The sequence below is a fragment of the Myodes glareolus genome, chromosome 1, assembly GCF_982192425.1.
Source record: "Myodes glareolus chromosome 1, mMyoGla1.1, whole genome shotgun sequence".
NCBI classification, from domain to species: domain Eukaryota; kingdom Metazoa; phylum Chordata; class Mammalia; order Rodentia; family Cricetidae; genus Myodes; species Myodes glareolus.
In genome coordinates this window covers 97706437-97723060 of record NC_142026.1, presented here as the reverse complement: position 1 = coordinate 97723060, position 16624 = coordinate 97706437, and the positions used below count along the sequence as shown (strand labels likewise).

The following is a 16624-nucleotide window of genomic DNA, read 5'->3' as shown; positions in this document are numbered from 1 at the left end:
TGGTGTCAAGCCTTAGATTTAGTTGACTGTTTGCAGTCGTGAAACCTGCCTTTTGTTTTGGCACCCAGGCAACACAGTCCACAACTCAGGGAGCTCTGCAGATCCTAATGTGCTTTTGTATCTTGGCCAGGGTGAGTTTTAGAAATGAGAATAAACACCAGTCATCTGCTTAGAATTCCCTAATGTAAACCTGCCGACCCTGTGGGCTCCTGGAGCCTCCTATCTGGGATGTACCATCTCTGGTCTTTGTCCAGGGCAGTGGCTGGGGCTAAATAAGTGGATTGTGTTTATGGTGCAGCCCATGGTTTCCAAAATGCAATCCTCAGAGTATCTCCCTTTGGCTAGGAGCCGTCCTTTATCTTCTTAAAGAAACACCCCAGAGGATTTTTCAACTCATCTAATGACATTTTGATGTGACAGCCAAGAGCTGATCAACCAGGACCAGAATTCCAAAGGGCCTCCCAATGGCTGCAAGATAAACATCTTCTGTTGGTAGAATCTGTTACATAAAATGTTAACTTTAAATAGTAATTATAACTAAGCCAAATAGTTTCTAGCCCCAGAGAGAACAGTATGTGTATCACGAAGATTGTATGGGCCAGTTGGCGGAAAGGTATGTGGTTCGATTTCTCCCTAATAAGGAAGTATTTGGGTCGTTTTGGTGAGGTTCAGAAGCCACATGAGGTGATATGGCCAAGCTGATGGGTGAGTTAGGGGCAGAAGTCACTGACATGAAACCAGAGCCTGCCTTCGTTTCCCTCCCTGCCCCTCCCGTCTCTGCACTACATTAGTGGTGTTGGGGGCTGTTCCGTTTGTGGCATAGAGATCCATCTGCATGTCAGTTGACCTCAGAAGTTAAGAGTGACTTTAGTGCTCTGTTCTTGTAACTAAGAATTTGAATGTTATATATTCAGGCTTCCTCTGACTTAAGAGACACATTTTTGTAGGGAAAAAAAAAACCCCTTCCATTTTATTTTTTTTTTTAAATAACCACAAATGGCGTGTTAAATTCTCCAAGTCATTTGGGTTCTCAAATTTCTGCTGTAAGTCCACTGCTTCATAATTTTCCTGAACGTCAGGAAAAGGGACGGATGGCCATTTACTACCAGGGACAGTGAATATTTAAGAGATGGCTAGCGTTTTTCTTTTCTTGTTCAGTTAAATGACATCTCTAGCCTTTTATTTCACCCTCCAATTACAAATGGTCAGAAAATGACTCTGTGAACTTTTGACAAGAAACGGAACAGCTTAAGTGCGTCTGACTCTAAAGAGCTCCAGTTCCTATGAACTAGCCTTTAAACCACCTAATCAAATCATAACCTCACCAGCAGTGGCCGCCAGCCAGTGTGATGCCTGTGCATCTGCCACACTGAGACTATTTCACATTTTGTAAAGGCAAATGCCCTTGCTAAGCGTTTGGAAGATAGTGGCTGAGCTGTGCAGCTTTTCTGCCACCATCGATTCTTACCCCGCCCCCTGCCTCAAAGCCCAGCTGGAGAAGAGATAGCCGCCCTCCCCGAGGTCACCAGGGTCATGCTGTCTCCCTGACTGAAGGATATCACTAAGTCACCCCTTTGTCTTCACGTCTTCAGCTTACACAGACTCAATTTCCGCTCAATTTTCCATTTTACTCTGCCCTTTGAGGTCTGAAGCTTGCTATTTACCTTCTGAGCTCCTGGATAAGCGGCACCTCTTGCCTTCGAGGCTCTTGGAGCACCTGCCCAAGATGTAAACAATCCCCAGGGCCTGTAAATTCTGCCTAGCAGAGATGTCTTCACGTCTGCAAGTTCATCTTGTGTGTCAGCACGTTGGCTCAGTCTTGTAATACGTATTCATCTCTATTTATCGCATGCTCCATTGAGCTATGAGGCACTGGGAAACAGAAGCTTCCTCAGCCTTGAGTCTATATCGTAGGTATTGAATAAATGTTTGAATGGTTATTGGAGAAGGGAATGTCACTTCTTACTGTTCATAAGATAGATAGTGGCCTCATTCTCTGACACTAACTGATGGCAATCTGACAAAATTATTCCCTTGCTTGCTTGTGCCTCTGAACACAAAGCCATTTAACTGTCTTGTTCACCTTTTCCCTTGCTTTGGCCTCAGGTTATGATGTTCTAGTTTTATTCTTCTGTATTTGTTAATCATGTTGGTCAGCTTAATTGAACCTGGACACAACAAATGCATATGCCCTGGAGTGGATATGTGCAAGTATTTCCTGGAGAGATTAACCGAGGGGGAAGACCTTCCTTTAGGGCAGGTATCAGCTGGTGGCCCAAGTATAAGAAGGTTGGAGGGGGCGTGGGAACCAAACATCTCTTGGTTTAGTCTTTGTAAATGCATCCATCTTGCTGCAGCCTCCGTTGTAGCCATCCTTTGCTGCCTCTGAATGCTGGTTGACTGCCACTCTCCAGAAACCTCCCAGGCCTTCAGCACCAGCCTTGTGCACTCCTGAGCAGTTCCTGGGGTTCTCAGCCTCTGCAGAGAGCTATTGTCGGACTACCTAGTATGCGTTGTGTAAGCTGATCTAATAAAGCCAGTGACTGTCCTAGAACTGGCTTGTGGAAGGTTTCTCCACACTCAGAAACAAAATTAACCTTTGCATTCCAGATGAGAGTTCGGGTCCAGAGAGGTCACTGGCCTGTCAGTGTTCACTCAGATGCTACCTGGCCTACTTGTCAAACTCCCATGTGGGAAATTCTAACTCCCTAGTTTGTCCTTTATAGCAGTTTTCAATGTGGGACTCATTGTATGGGGCAATTTTTGATTAGAATATGGATCTTATAGGTCTATAAGAAATCAGGCTGAACAAGCCATGGTGTACAAGCCAGTAGGTCATGCTTCTCTGTGGCGTCTGCACCAGCTCCTGCCTCCAGGTTTTTGCCCTGCTTAAGTTCTTATCCTCGCTGCGTTTGATAGAAACTGTTACAAGGAACGATGGGTGAAATAAATTCTTTTCTTTCCCAGCTGACTTGGTCATGGTGCTTTGGTGTTGCTATGGTAACCCTAACTAAGACAAATTGGTACCTGGATAGTGGGGGTATTTCTGTGAAAGTCCTAACCATGTTTTGGGGTGGATCATAGAAGGACTTTGGAACTTTGGCTAGAAAAGTCATCTCCGATGACGAAGATCTGACTTGTGAAGTTTCAGAAGGAAAATAGAACTCTACTGGGCCATTCGAGTGAAGAACCTGTGGTGTCTGGTCAGCTGGAGCTGGAAAACAGGATGTGATTAGCAAGAGACCAGAGCCACTAAAGTAAGACCTGTGCTTTGCTGTTGGGACTGAAGAATCAGCTGTGGGTTAAAAGAGACCCGTGTCATTAGGGTGAAGTCTTCTGAGAAGGGCTTCCTCAGCCAGCACACAGAAGCTGTGTTCTAGAAGCAGCCAAGGTTGTTCCTTCTATTGGTAGCCAAATTTGGTATTGTAAGAGTCATCCAGGTGGTACTGGCTTTGAGGGGTTGGAGGGATTATGGTGAGAAGCTAAGGGCTGGCACTGTGTGGCAGGGTTAGAGTCCCTGAATAGAGCCCAAGAGAAGCTATTGGTGAAAGTGCAACCCAATTGCCGAAGAAGACCCAACACACCAGCAAAGCATAGGTCTTACTTTAGTGGTTCTGGTCTCTTGTTAATCACATCCAATCCTCCAGCTCCAGCTGACCTGACACCACAGATTCGTCACACAAATGGCCCAGTAGAGTTTTTATTTCCCTCTGAAACTTCACAGGCACATCAGCAGCAGACAAGTGGAGTCAGCCCGAGCCTAGGAGGAAAGCTTGGTGTTTTGCAGAGGGTGGAGCCAGAGAAGGGACCCAAGCTCTTTGGAGGGAGACTTTGAGTGTATCCCAGATACTGGACATTGAGTTCTTTATACTGGAGTGTAATTTTGCTTTGCTTTGGTTGTGACTGCATCCTGGTTCATCCCTCTTGAAGTAAGAAGATGTTTAATTTATTTTTGATTTTTATAGAAGCCCACAGTTGAGAGACTTTGAATCTTAGATGACTTGGAATTTTTTAAAGAGACCGGATATTATAAAGAGACTGAATTTTTAAGTCTTTGAATTTTTAAATGTTGTAGGGCTTGTCAAATGTTTTATATTGTGTTATCTTTATGAAAGTGTGATTTTGGGGATGAGCAAAAGAGGAAAGGTTGTGGTTTAACGGTGATATGCTTGTGTTAAAGCTGAAAAGAGGTTAGTTGTCTGGCTGGCTTTATTTCATCTTAGCATGGGCTAGAGTCATCACCTCTCCATGGCCTCTGCATCAGCTCCTGCCTCCAGGTTCCTGCCCTTTTCTGACCTCCTATTCTGACTTCCTTTAACAATAAACAGTCATGTGTATGCTAAAAAAACCTTTTCCTTCCCATGTCGTGTGGGCCATGGTGTTTCATTGTTCACAGCTAGTAGTAACCCTAGCTTGGACAGTTTCCAAAATATGTATCTATCAGTCAGGACAAAGGCAAGACAATAGAAACAAGGAAGGAGTCAGAAGCCACCAATTTACTTTTCACTCAATTAAAGTTCATGGTTGTTATGACTGTCGCTAGAGCGACAATATGATGCTTCTTACTGTGGCCATTCAGGTTGGCATGGGGCTCTGCCCTGTTCAAAACACAGCTTGCAACCATTGGTGAGATGTCTATCTTAGGAAGTGGAAGCGAGACAAACAACAAACAAAAGCAAAGCGTTGCCACAGCATGCTGATCTGTTAAAGGGTTTTAAGGGTTATGGTAATCAGTAGAGTGACCAGTTCGATCTAATGTTCCTTAAATTATAGTACAGTTAGTATAGGAAAACTCCACACTCAGGGAAAATCCAAGTCCTGGACAAACTAGGACAAAGAATGTGTCATATCGCACATCTACTAGTTATCAATCACACAGTCACATCAGACTATAAGAAATTCTGAGAAATATGGTTCACATATTGTCATACAAATCGTATTAGTAAATTGTTATTTGCTGTTTGTATCTGTTGAGAGATGACTGAGCACAACTCAGCCCCCCCATCTCAGCCTCAGGTATGTTTATCTCAAGTGTCTTTTGAGACCCTTTAGACTCTCCTATCTTGCCCATCTTAAGATGTATTTATATGCTGTGAATATAAACACAGAAATACAGTCAAGGTCAGGATCACAAGACGCCCACAAACACACAGTTATCTAGGAGAATGGATGTACTTCAGCATAGACAAGATCCTGAAGATTTTCTTTTCTGAATATTGTTTAATTTCTCCTACTTTCCTACCCCCAACTGCATTTCTATTGCCTAATTTAACTCACTGTCTTACCTAGGTTGCTATAATAGATCCATGGCTTATGTTCTGTCTCTTGTCTTATTCTCTCTAATCAGATCTGATATTTTAGCCAGTGACCTGTGATATAAATCTGGCATATTTTACTGTGCCTGTTTAAATCTGAGCATATTCCTACAGCACATTTGGAAAGTCATCTGCCAACATGTAGTTCTCTTTTTATTGCATGGAACTATCTTTAGAAAGCATCAACTGCATTTTGACAAAAACCTTGTATTAGGCAGGGTGCTATATAGCAACTAACTGATACTCTGTGTGTGTGTGTATGTGTGCATGCGCGCATGGGTGTGTGCATGTGCGTGCACATGTGTGTGTAATGAAGGGATTCCCTAGCTTGGCTTACACATTAAAGGATAGATCTCTCATTAGTGGTTATTTGTACATTGGAAAAGGTGAAACCCAGATTTTCAACCTAGAAGACAGGAAATCCCAGCAGTCCCAGCCTTGACAGCCTAGCCCCTTGGAGAACTTGAAGGATGGATTTAATGGAGAAAGTTCCAAGAAGCTGGAGTTTGACATGAGCAGGCAGCAGCAGCAAAAGATGCACACACTCCAGAAGGGGCTCACAGGCACTACAAGTTGCTTTCCAGTTTGCTCTGAGTTCCGGTTTTATCTCAGCTACCAGCCTACTAGAAGTTGCTGGCCACATTCAGGGCAGGCCATCCCTTTAGTAGTTACTGGCCCATGTGTCACTCCTCTTGGGAAGTGCACCTACCTTTCCCCTGTAACTTGTGCTTCACCTGTCTGAGATATCTCTCAAAACGGACAAGTTGACAGCCAAGACCATTAGCTCCCCCTTGTTCCTGAACATGAGTGTGTGAGCTGCTTTGTTGATGCAATAACAGCATATCAGGGTAAAGCACCTCCGGGCCATGGCTTTTAAGAAAGAAGTATGGTTTGCATACTGACATCTCACGCTTTCTCGCTGGGAACAGATGGGACTCTTGGGATTGATGTAGCTTCAAGGAGGAAGCAACCCAAGCTCCTGAGTTTCCTTTAGGTAGAGAGCTGCCCATGAAACAGGCAAACTGTTGTATGATCTGAGAGTGAGTTTCTCTTGTGTTTGGGTCAATATCTACGCGGTGACTTAATTGTTCAAGCAGTTAACCAACCTATAGCAAGCAGTTTTACTATCTTTAGGCTAGGAAGTTAAAATCTGTACCACAGATAATGAGGTTCTGGAAGCTTTATTATAGTCCAGACAGACTTTAAATTCTTTGTTTCATTCAAGACAGGATTTAAATTGAAATATGGCTGATGAGGTCCTGTGGGGTCCTCAGCCTCAGGCCATGCTTGTGTCCACAGGCTCCAGAGCTGTCCCGCAGTGACTTCAGATCCTTCCCTCACTACCTGGCAAAGAACTTAACCTCTTGGGTCTCCATTTTATCCCTAGTAAAGGGAGATGATCTTTGTCAAGAGTTAGGAAGCTCTGGAGTTTCAGTCTACTAATGAGATTGCTTGCCCGATTCACAGGTGCAGACAGAAGCCACTATCTGGTTGATATAAGAGAACAGCAGACAGTGTCAGCTTCCAGCTTTCCTCGGTTCTTCTAGTCCTCCAGCATCTCCAGGACGAAGCAGCCAGGTATGTCCTGTGGACAGCGAGTTTGCATCAGCGCTGGTAAACTCTGAGTTCAGGCTTTCTGTCTTCTTTCACGTGGGCTATGAGCAAATACGCATGAACTTTGCTCCGGCAGGAAGCATTATTTTTCTAATAGACAGCAAGCAAGTCTGCCTTCTGCTCAAGAAAAGGCGAATCTCTGTGAAGGTTGCTTGTAATCCCAACGTCCTTGAGAAAAGAACCTGAAAGAAAAACTGCCAGTGCCTTTGCACGTGAAATGTGCAGAAATTTAAGATGACTGTGGAGAGATGTCTCCCAGCAATATTGCCTATGGCATTGGATTGCTGTGAGGACAAACCTGTCACGTTTCATGGTAACTTACAACAGTGTCTGGCACATAAACCCTCTAGAAATGAACCACTGTTCCTACACAATCTGTCTTAGTTAGGATTTCTATTGCTGTGGTACTACATCATGACCAAAAGGCAAGTTGGGCAGGAAAATGTTTTTTTGGTTTGCGCTTCAATATCCCTGTTCATTATCAAACTCAGGGTAAGAACTCAAACAGAACAGGAATCTAGAGGCAGGAATTGATGCAGAGGCCATGAAAGGGTGCTGTTTACTGGCTTGCTCCCCATGACTTGCTTAGCCTTTCTTATAGAACTGAGGACCACTAGTCCAGGGCTGGCTTCACTCACAGTGGTCTGGGCCTTTCCCCATTTATCACTAGTTAAGAAAATGTTCTATAGGGTGTCCCACAGCCCTAACTTATGGGGCGTTTTCTCAGTTAAGATTTTTCCCTCTTAGATGCCCATCATTTGTGTCGTGTTGACATGAATCTAGCTAGCACAACTGAGCCCTTGTCAATCTGACACACAAACACTTTGCTGTTAAGTCACAGTCTTTCTTCTGTTGTTCATTTCCAAGATCTCACATTAAAAACACATATAACTTTAAAGGTCCCACAATCTTTGCAAAATCAAACACACTAAAATTTCAGTCTCTTTAAAATATACAATCTCTCTAAACACCCAAAATCTCTTTTGAAAGTTCAAAGTCTTTCATTTGTGGGTTTATGTAAAAATTAAAATTAAATTAAATACATTCTCACTTCAAGAGGGAAAAGCTGGCACACAACCACCATCTGAACTAAGCAAAACCCAACTCCAAACAGTGTAAATACAGGATGTCCAATGTCTGGGATCTACTCATGATCTTCTGGGCTCCTTCAAATAACTTCTCAGATTTCACCTCAACTGTGCCGTCTCTTTTTAATTGCTGCTACTTCTTATCTCCAAGTAAGCAGCCTCAGTTGTTCCAGCAATGCAAAGTGTCCACTTCACTTGTGTCAGTCTCCTGTCAATCACACTGACTCTTTGGCCCAGCTGACCAGAAGGACAGAATCTTAATTCAAAATAGCAAATGTCCCTGATACCATCTTCAAACTTCTCTCTGAAACAAGCCAGGCCTCCATCCTCTGCTTCGTTCTCAATATTCTCACCTTCCGAGTTCCAACATAACATCTTGATGCGGGAGTCCTCTTTGTGTGCTGTGATTACCATTAATGAATAAAGAAACTGCATTGTACCTATAGCAAGGCAGAACTTAGGTAGACAGGGAAAGCTAGGCTGAATGCTGGGAGAAAGAAGGGCGGAGTCAGAGAGAAGCCATGGAGCTGCCAGAGTCAGGCATGCCGAAACTTTAGCCAGTAAGCCATAGCCACATGGCAATGCACAGATGAATAGTAATGGGTTAAATTCATATGTAAGAGTTAGCCAATAAGAAGCTAGAGCTAATGGGCCAAGCCGTGATTTAAATAACATAGTTTCTGTGTATTATGTTGGGGTTAAGCTAGCCATGAGGCTGGGAACAACAAGCGACCTCCATTCAATAGCATCTCACTGAGCTCTCAACACTCAATGACTTTTCTACCCCTAAGTTCCACAGTCCTTCCACAGTCTTCCCTGAAACATGGTCAGGTCTGTCCCATCAACACCCCACCATGCTGGTACCCCCTTGTCTTAGTTTGGGTTTCTATTGCTGTAATGAAACACCATGACCAAAAAGCAAGTTGGGGAGGAAAATATATATTTGACTTAAAATTCCACAGCACTGTTCATTATCAAAAGAAGTCAGGACAGGAGCTCAAACTGCAGGAACCTGGAGGCAGGAGTTGATGCAGAGACCATGAAGGGGTGCTGCATATTGGCTTGCTTCCCATGGCTTGCACAGCCTGCTTTCTCATAGAAGCTCAGGATGGCCCCACCCACAATGGGTTAAGCTATTCCCCATCAATCACAAATAAAGAAAATGCTCTACAGGCTGACTCACATGCAAATCTTATGAAGGCATTCTCTAAACTGAGCTTTTCTTCTTCCATGACTCTAGTTTGTGTCAAATAGATATAAATCTAGACAGTACATAGTCCAGTTCCCACCTCCTTCTTTATGTTAGCCTTGCTACATTACTTTCATCTCCTCAAACTTTATGTCTTTTGCCTCTGGTTCTCCAAACTGATCAGTGTCTAGAAGGTTTGGCCCTCTCTGATACTTAGCCTATTCCTGATTCTCTACATCTCGTCCCAATCCACAAGCCCGAGTGCCCCTGCTATGTGGTACCCACAGTTCACCCACTCTACTTCCTTCTTTGACAACACTTAGTGCCCCAGAGTGGTGACATTTGTTAAAGTGCCTCCAATGATCCTGGAATGTAAGCTCTGGGAGTGTAGATAACACGTGAAATCATGGGTGCCCATTCTGGTTATCACAAGGGACAGCTCGCCTCTAGTAACCAATGCAGCAGGTGTCTGCAGATTCACTTACTTGACCCCAACTCTAATGGTCTCCACATTTCATGTGTATCTTTTAAACATTTCAAAGCACAGAAAGACAATCCAAACGCTGCTTGAATCAAGTGAGGTCAGTGGGTTAATCAGCTATGGTCTGTGGATGAAGTTACACAGGACAGGGGTGGCTAATAACTAATCTCGATATAGGGACATCAAATTGAAGGTTCCTGCTATCGACTGTCTCCTGAGAATAAACCCAACTTGCACTTTATTCAGACTCCAGGCTTATCAACTTCTTTCTTTCCACATATATGTCTAGAACTCTTCTACTAGGAAGAAGAGTTTATCCTGTCTTTGAACCCATCTTTCTCGATTTGGGACTCTGCACCCCACATCTGCCCCAGGTGGGCAAGCACTGGAGGAAGCTCACAGGAAAGGGGGTGAGAAGGAACTTTTTCCATCTTGTGGCTTATTGTCTTTATCTGATTACTCCCATCCCTTCTTTGCTCAACACTTCATTCCAGTAGTAGCATTTGAATCAGTTTCCACTCTTTCCAGCGCCCACAGAAACTGTCTTCACATGCACTTGGACACCAGCCCCAGCAGCGGACAGGCGATGCCTGGTTTGGAATGTGGAGACACCTGATGCAAGGGTCTCTTCCTCTGAATACAAAGCCAGTACACTACCTTTCCTGCATCCTGCTCCTCAAAGCCAGAGCATTGCTTCCTGGGGCGCCTCCCCTGTTCTGTGCTTGATTCTAGCTTTCACCAGCCTCAGGCAGTAGATGTTTTCTGACATTCCCACCCCTGTGATGGTGTAGTCTTCTCTCTCTCTCTCTCTCTCTCTCTCTCTCTCTCTTTGGCCTTCTCAGTTAACTTGATAATAATAACTGTCTCTGTGAATCACTGGTGTGGTTTCTACCCCTTTATATAGGGGCAGAAATAAAGGCTGACATAAGAGACTTTTTTCTCCTGAAATGTAAGTTTTAGTTTTGCTTAAAGTGCTTTGGCAGATATCCATACTCATAGCTGTGCTAGTCTTATCAGGTCAGGGTGGAGATGACCAAACTGTTCAAGAGTTGAATAAATGAAATGTGGTATAGCTACAGAGTGGGATATTATTTAATCCTGAAAAGGAATGAAAATTTAGTACAAACTGCAATACAGATGAACTCAGAGAGCATTGTACCAACCATGCCAGGGGTAAAAGGGCAAACACTGTCTGTGTCTATGTACATGAGGTACAGGTATTTGACAGTAGCGTATTAATAGAGATGTAGTAATAGAGAGGCAGAAGTAGCTGGGTCTTGGGGGGTGTGAGAATGGGGAGTTACTGCTGAGTGAACAATTACTCTTTGGAATGATGAAAATTTTTGACAATTCACTGTGGTTGTTCAATAATATAAATGTGGGGAATGTAATAGAATGGTGTATCTAAAATGGGAAATGTAGTGATTGTTGGGATAATCATCTCCCCACAATAGAAAGAATCACCTCTTGATGGAGAGATAGCTCAACGGTTAAGAGCACATACTCTTCTTGCAGATGACCTGAGTTCAGTTCCTGGCATCCACACCAGGCAACTCATAACTGCTTATAACCCAAGCTCTGGAAGGATCTGATGCCTCTGGTCTCTATGGGCCTCTGTGATAATGCAACCCTCCTCCCCACACACATATATACATAGACACATGCCCATATTTTTTTAAAAAAAAACCCTAGAGTTCCGTGTGGATATTCTCCTCCTCCTCCTCCTTCTCCTCCTCTTTTTTCTCTCCTCTGTATTTTTTGAGACAGGATCCCTCTGTCTAGCACAGTTTAAACTTTCAGCTTGAGATCTTCTGGCTGGAATGACAGGCATGTATGCACCACCATGTCTGGCTAACATGGTTGTTTTCTTTTTCAAATCACTTTCTGATTCGTGATCATCCTTCATGTGGTATTTCTCTTTTTATTCCACTGATGAAATCCAGAAATTTAGGGCTAAAACAAGTCACTACTATACAATTAGGACATAAAAGAAGAATTCAAGTGGAATATGCCCAAAACTCTGTTTTATAGGACTCACTCGTCTTTACATGGAAGATTTGGGATCACAGATTATCCCAACAATCATGACTGGTGAAGGGGAACTGGGGTAAAAATACATACTTAAAGGTCTAGGAAATCCCCTGCCCCATTATGATTAGTTCTCTTCCCAATGCACTAGTTCAGTGATGGAATCTTCAGGGAGAGGAAAGCCGCTTTCACTCTGTTTCCCACGAGGAATGAGCACAGGGCAGATATTTGGCCTAAGAGTAAAACAACATGAACAAATGTGATGTCTGCTCGCTACCGTCCTTTTCTTGACGAGGCGTATGATAGTATGGCAGCTCGCTATCAGGTGGCTCTGAGTAATCTTCCTCGTTGCTCTTTCTAATCTCCATTTCCCCAGCTCACAGAAAACTCATTTCCTCAGTCAAGTTCAATATTATGATAATTGAATTGACTGTGTAATCTTTAATTAAAACCATCTTCATAGAGTTCACTTTTAAATGTTATGGCCTAAATAGTGACAAAGTGAGGTGGTACTTTTAAATGACTATTGTAGTTAATATTGCCCTAAAGAAAACATGTGTCAAGGGCATTTGAAAAAGGAAATATAGTCACAAATCAGGGGTGGGGTAGAGAGAGAGAGAGAGAGAAAGAGAGAGAGAGACAGAGAGAGAGAGAGAGAGAGAGAGAGAGAGAGAGAGAGAGAGAGAGAGAGAATTTCTCATTTGACTGCTAAGGTGGAAGTTAATCAATAGCTAATCAGTAAGTGAGTGAGTTCTGAGGATACTACTTTCTGAATCCTTCAGGCTGAAGCTGCAGGGCGATTGGTAAAGAAAAGTCCCCAGACTATCTTGATACAAAATATATAGCTTTAATAAACAGAAGTAAGACTTACAACAGCTTACACCAGAATCCAACCGATCCGTCCGGACACAGGAGCCAGGTGAAAAGAGGGCTAGCGGAGTCTCTCTCTCTCTCTCTCTCTCTCTCTCTCTCATCAGTTTACAATAAAGAATCATGATGATATGGCCCATAATGGATTATTTCTTCTAAAATGAAAAGTTGGAGAAAAAGTCACTTTATTTATGCTCAGTTTTCTCTAAGGAAATGATACAGAGGTCAGTGATGGTACAGAATTTATCATGAAATCAGCCATCCCTATTGTGCCTTACCACAACACCCTGGCCAAAAAACAAAAAAAAACAAACAAACAACAACAAGAACAACAACAAAACCAAACAAACATTAGATAGAATGTTTAGTTTAGATCATTAATTTGGGGAACTTAATAAAGTTAGATAGCTTCTACTCTGAAGCTGGCTTGAGAGTTCTCTATCTGTAGAGCTCATTGAAATGAAGCAAATAATCAAGAATCAGAGTTTATATTTAAAAAGGTCCTTGAGAGTCTCTGGGGGAGAAACTCTTTTCCAGAATACTGTAGTGACTTCACACCTAATAAAGAGGAAATCTTGGGGTGGAGACAAGATATTAATAATCATATCTAGATCATTGACTTTACATTGTATTGCTGGAGGATTTATCCTCCTAAATTGAGCTTGGATCTGAGCTAATAAGTACTTACTGATTTGCAAATATGGCTTATGGCTGCATCATTCAAATCTAGAGCTCCATATTTATTTGTGTGCCTCTGTGTTAGAATGTCTTCTATGATGACATTTGTCACTGGGCTTAGGCTTTGCCCAGGCAAGCCAGGAGGGCCTGATTTTGAAATCCTTTACTGTTTTTTTTTAAAATACTGTTTTCAAAGGACATCACATTCACAAGTTTCAGGTGGATACATCTTTTGAGAACCCACTGCTCACTCTCTGCAGCATTGTTTGGTTTGGGTGGAACCCGGTGTCTATTGGCTCACATGCTGACTGAGAGCTGACAAAACTAGCTGTTGTAAGGGAAGGCTGCTTGTTTGTTTCCCGGGCAGCTCAGACCTGAAATAAACACACAGAAACTATATTATTTACATCACTGCTTGACCCATTAGCTCTAACTTCTTATTGGCTAACTCTTACATATCATTTAACCCATTTCTGTTAATCTGTGTATCACCATGTGGCTGTGGCTTACCAGCTAAAGTTCCAGTGTCTGTCTCCAGCAAAGTTACATGGCTTCTCTCTTAATCATGCCTCCTTTCTCCCAGCATTCAGTTTAGTTTTTCCCACCTACCTAAGTTCTGCCCTATCAACAGGTCAAGGCAGTTTCTTTATTAACCAATGGTATTCAGAGCATACAGAGGGGAATCCCACATCAGTTAGCTGGTTGTTTGGGTTGAATTTCATAGCCTGGAAGCACCCTCCTTTATGTTCTAGTTTTAACTGTCTAGTTCAAAGGAAACCCCATTCCCCAAATTCCAAAAGACAGACAGGACAAATGACTATCTGTAGTGTCTATTAGCATAGCAGCATATGTTCTCTAGGCTCATCTGTATTACAGGTACTTGTTACATGTGTGAAAATCCATGCGGTATCCAAGCTCTTTTCACCTCCTCCCCTACTGTAAACTTTCCCAGCCCATGGGCTCCCCTCCTGCCAGCTGCTCACGTTCTTTATAACCCTGCTATTTTGGCTATGCTCTCTCAGTGCCCTGTCCCCTCCGTGTGTGTGTGTGTGTGTGTGTGTGTGTGTGTGTGTCTGTCTGTCTGTCTGTCTGTCTGTCTGTCTCCTCTCCTTTCTTTACTGTCCCATGATCTCCCTCTCTCTATCCCCCCCCCACACTCTCTGTACTTGTTTCTCTAATGGCCACGTTTAGTCTTCTGGCCATGTTCAATCAATTTTCTCTCTCTGCTCTGGACTCTTTCAGATGCCTCTAGCTGTTCTCTCATATTTACAATAAAAGCCTTCCCCTTAACCATACTATGGAGCAGCCATGTCATCGGTTTATACAATTACTCGTGGCTCAATTATTAGTAAGTTTTCAGTTTTCATTCAACAGTGATATACAGCAAGCCAACAGCCAACATCTAAATGGGGAGAAACTCCCAGCGATCCACTGAAATTAAGAGCCAGACAAGGTTGTGCACTTTCTCTGTATCTATTCGATATAGTTCTTGAGGTCCTAGCTACAGGAATAAGACAACAAAGGGAGATTAAGGGGCTACAAATCGGAAAAGAAGAAGTCAAACTCTCACTGTTTGCTGATGATATGATTGTTTACATAAGTGACCCCAAAAATTCTACCAAGGAACTTCTACAGCTTATAAACACTTTCAGTAATGTAGCAGGATACAAGACTAACTCAAAAAAATCAGTAGCCCTCCTTTACACTGATGATAAAAATCAGAGAAACATCAACTTTCATAATACCCACAAATAACATAAAATATCTCGGAGTAACTCTAACCAAACAAGTGGAAGACTTGTATGACAAGAACTTTAAATGTTAGAAGAAAGAAATTGAAGAAGACCCAGAAAATGGTAAGACTTCCCATGTCCTTGGGTAAGTAGAATTAACATAGTAAAAATGACAATCTTACCAAAAGCAATCTACAGATTCAATGCAATACCCATCAAAATCCCAGTAAAATTCTTCACAGACTTTGAAAGAACAGTACTCAACTTCATATGAAAAAGCAAATAAACCCTGGATTGCCAAAACAACCCTGTACAATAAAAGAACTTCTGGAGGCATCATGATCCCTGACTTCAGAGCTACAGTACTGAAAACAGCCTGGTATTGGAATAAAAACAGACAGGAAGACCAATGGAACCAAACTGAAGGCCCGGATATTAATCCACACACCTACAAACACCTGATTTTTGACAAAGAAGCAACAAATATAGAATGGAAAAAAGAAAGCATATTTAACAAATGGTGCTGGCATAACTCGATATCAACATGTAGAAGACTGAAAATATATCCTTATCTATAACCATGCACAAACTCAAGCCCAAATGGATCAAAGACCTCAGCATAAAGCCAGCTACATTGAACCTCATAGAAGGAAAGTGAGAAGTACACTTGAATGCATTGGCACAGGAACCACTTCTTTTTTTTTAATTAATTAAAAATTTCCACCTCCTCCCATCCTCCCATTTCCCTCCCACTTTCCCCCCTCCCCCTCGCTCTCCAGTCCTAAGAGAAGTCAGGGTGCCCTGCCCTGTGGAAAGTCCAAGGCCCTCCCCCCTCCATTCAGGTCCAGGAAGGTGTACATCCAAACAGATTAGGCTCCCACAAAGCCAGTACAAGCAGTAGGATCAAAACCCAGTGCCATTGTCCTTGGCTTCTCAGTCAGCCTTCATTGTCCGCCACATTCAGAGAGTCCGGTTTGATCCCATGCTTTTTCAGTCCCAGTCCAGCTGGCCTTGGTGAGCTCCTATTAGATCATTCCCACCGTCTCAGTGGGTGGACGCACCCCTTGTGGGCCTGACTTCCTTGCTCATGTTCTCCCTTCTTCTGCTCTTCATATGGGCCTTGGGAGCTCAGTCCAGTGCTCCAATGTGGATCTCTATCTCTGTCCATCGCCAGATGAAGGTTCTTTATCAATGGCTTCTCAACCAATCCCCCATTTCAGCCACATTCAGAGAGTCCGGTTTGATCACATGCTCATTCAGTCCCAATCCAGCTGGATTTGGTGAGCTCCCATTAGAACAGGCACACTGTCTCAGTGGGTGGACCAACCCTTCGCAGTCCAGACTTCCCAGCAGCACAGATACTGAGAAAAACATTTAATAAATGGGACCTCCTGAAACTGAAAAGCTTCTGTAAAGCAAAGGACATGGTCAACAAGACAAAATGGCAGCCTACAGAATGGGAAAAGATCTTCACCAACCCCACATCAGACAGAGGTCTGTTCTCCAAAATATATAAAGAATTCAAGAAATTGGTCATCCAAAGAACAAATAATCCAATAAAAAAAAGTGGAGTACAGACCTAAACATAGAATTCTCATCAGAGGAATCTAAAATGGCTGAAAGACACT

General features: G+C 42.9%; 1 long non-coding RNA gene across 6 annotated transcripts in view; it reads left to right on the top strand.

Moving 5' to 3' along the window:
• The first annotated feature begins 888 nt into the window (after positions 1-888).
• The window catches only part of LOC125394461 (uncharacterized), a 78690-nt gene continuing 62954 nt past the window's right edge, over positions 889-16624 (top strand). For all 6 annotated transcript variants that reach the window (XR_015002093.2, XR_007230229.3, XR_015002094.2 and 3 more), the window contains exons 1-2: positions 889-1910; positions 6783-6893. This is a non-coding gene — a long non-coding RNA (uncharacterized LOC125394461). The remainder of the gene's footprint in view (positions 1911-6782; positions 6894-16624) is intronic.